Source organism: Nannospalax galili, unplaced genomic scaffold (assembly GCF_000622305.1).
Source record: "Nannospalax galili isolate Female #2095 unplaced genomic scaffold, S.galili_v1.0 scaffold330, whole genome shotgun sequence".
Lineage (NCBI taxonomy): Eukaryota > Metazoa > Chordata > Mammalia > Rodentia > Spalacidae > Nannospalax > Nannospalax galili.
The window spans coordinates 2,467,432-2,470,536 of record NW_008329640.1 but is presented as its reverse complement, the minus strand read 5'-3'; positions in this window follow the sequence as shown (position 1 = coordinate 2,470,536).

The window sequence follows — 3,105 nt, the reverse complement described above, 5'->3', positions numbered from 1 at the left end:
GGCGCACTTACATGCATTCAGGTAATACACTCATACACATAAAATAAAAATAAAATACTGGGGGTGGCTGGAGAGATGGCTCAGTGGTTAAGAACACTGGTTGTTCTTGCAGAAGACCTGGGTTCGAATCCCAGCACCCACATGGCAGCTAACAACTGTCCGTAACTCCAGTCCCAAGGGATCCAACAGCCTCTTCTGACCTCCGAGGGCATTGCAGGACACAGGTGCACTTACCTAACTTACATGCAGGCAATACACGCATACACATAAAATAAAAATAATTTTAAAATTTAAAAACTATTTTTTTTAAAAAAAAGCAAACACAGAGGTGGAATAAGCCTTCTGTTATTAACAAGGGCCAGAGAGCAGGATATGGTCACAGGTCTTCAGTCATTGAGCTTGATGTTAGGTATACTAACCCACACAGTCCCAAGGAACACCAGGTTGAGAACAGACCTCCCCCCCCAACAAAGTCAAAGCACAAAGGAGGGAACACAGCCAAGCAGGCGGGCCCTCATCACAGAGAGACAAGACAAGGTGTAGATTTGAGCCAATGTGGCCAAAGTATATGTCCCAGTTTAACAGTGAGAAGCTCTTGTTCCTCCACCATCTCCACTAGAAGAAGGAAGAATGCGGTAGAAAGAGAATTTTCCTAATTAAATTTCCTTCACAGGAAGGAGACATGAGAAGTGAAGCTATAGTTTAATCTGAACTGGTCCCAAAGGTCCCTGTAAAGTCTTGCTTCCCAGCATAGCACTATTCGGAGGTGGTGAACCCTTCAGGGAGTAGGACCTTCTGGGATGTCCCTAGGTCATTGGGGTGTACCCTCAAATGGGGATTTTGGGACCCTGGTCTCCTCCTCTTTCTATCTCTGCTCCCTGGCTCTGAGGTGAGCTGTGTTGACACAGGCTTGAAAGTGACACGGCCAACTGATCACAGACTGTAACCTCCAAAACTATGAGCCCAAAGAAACCTTTCCTCTTTATAAGTTATCTCAGGTATTTGTTATAGTCAGGGGAAGCTAAGTAACAAGTGAGGAAAGATACTCCTTCAGCTCCTTCCCTTACATGGGGGTCTTTCCATGCACCTGCTGTCCTTCCTCCTCATGGCCTTGGGTCTCCAGTGGCTTCTCCATCTCTGTATCCAAGTCTCATTCTTCTGCCTCTCTCTATGGTGTCCTGGGAACTCTTGGTGACTTGATGTTTCATACAGAGTGGCCTTCCTTTGCTCAGGTCTTCCTGGAGGTTGTCATGCTTCTTCAAACTTGCCACTTTTTTTTTTTCTTAAGACAGGATCTCACTATGTAGCCCTAACTGACCTGCAACTGGTTATTTGATCAGGCTGGCATTGAACTCAGAAATCTGCCTGCCTCTGCTTCCTGAGCGCTGGAATTAAAAGCATGTGCCACCATGCCCAGTCATAAAACCACTTTTTAAAAAATGAAAGATCTTGGAGCCGGGCGTGGTGGTGCATGCCTTTAATCCCAGCACTTGGGAGGTAGCGGAAGGTGGATCTCTGTGAGTTCAAGGCCAGCCTGGTCTACATAGTGAGTTCCAGGCCAGCTACAGGGCTACAGAGAAACCCTGTCTCAAAAAGAACCCCCCACAAAAGATCTTATCGGTGAGTTCATACTCCTCTTTTTTTTGAGACAGGGTCTCCCTTTAGCCCCAGCTGACCTGGAACTCATTATGTAGGCCAGGCTGGCCTTGACTTTATAGAGGTCCACCTGCCTCAGGCTCCCAATTAAAGGCATGCGGTCTAAGAGTGTCGAATTCCCCTGGAACTGGAGTTGTAGATGGTTATTAGCCACTATGTGGGTGCTGGGTATCGAATCCCAGTCCTTTGCAAGAGCAGTCAGTGCTCTTAACTGCTGAACCATCTCTCCAGCTCCAGGCTCATGTTTTTCTTTTGGTCTTCTTTTTGAGATGGGGGTCTCCCTGTAGCCCCAGCTGGCCTGGAACTCACTATGTAGACCAAGCTGGCCTTGAACTGAGAGATCAGCCTGCCTCTGCCTCCTGAGTGCTGGGATTAAAGACGTGTGCCACCACATCTGACTTTCTTTTCTTTTTGAGCCAGGATCTCACTATGTAGCAGTTAGTACTGGCTTGCCAGGAACTAGCTATGTAGACCAGGCTCTCTTCTTTTCCTCTCCTCTCCCCTTCCATCCCTTTCCCTCCTGTCTGTTAAATAGGGTAAACAGATTTATTAAGGGAAAGTGAGAAAGTTGGAGGGGCTCCAAAGAAGGAGGGTCAGAGGTCAATTTATGGGAATCAGTTCTTGCCTACCACATGGGTTCCAGGGGTCAAACTCAGGTTGTCAGCCTTGGTGGCAAGTGCCTTTACCTCCTGAGCCATCTCAAGAGCCCTATATTAAGTTCTTGTATGATGAGAATTCAATGAAATAATTATACTTTATTTTCTCTTTAAAAATCAAGTTAATGGCTGGGTGTGGTGGTGCATGTCTTTAATCTCAGCACTCAGAAGGCAGAGGCAGGTGGATCTCCGTGAGTTCAAGGCCAGCCTGGTCTACAGAGTGAGTTCCAGGCCAGCTGGGGCTACAGGGAGACCCTGTCTCAAAACCCCCTCCCCCCCAAATCAAGCTAATGGCTACAAATTCTTTCCTTCCCAACACCCATCCTCTTTTGCAATGTGACTGTGCCATTATGTCAAGAAGTTGAGTCTATTTCCCTGTCCCTTGAAGCTGGGCTGACTTTTGGCTTGTGACTAACAGAATGTGTCAGGCATGATGTGGTGAGTCCCAGAGCCTTGGCCCTCACAAGTCTTAGTGCTTCTGTGTCATAGTCTTGGAATGCTGCCCTAGCTACTGCATGAGAGGCCATGCAGAGGCCCATGCAGCCCACCTGGCAGAAGGCAAACCAGACTGCAGCAGCACCCCTGAGCTCCCTCCCCAGCAGGGGAGCTCCCTCACCAACCCACAGATTTAAGAGAAATAATAAGATACTGTTGCCTGCCTAATGTGGTGGTACACGCCTTTAATCCTAGCACTCCAGAGGCAGAGGCAGGCGGACCTTTTTGAGTTCAAGGCCAGCCTAGTCTACATAGTGAGTTCCATGCCAGTTGGGGCTACACGGAAACTCTTTCTCTA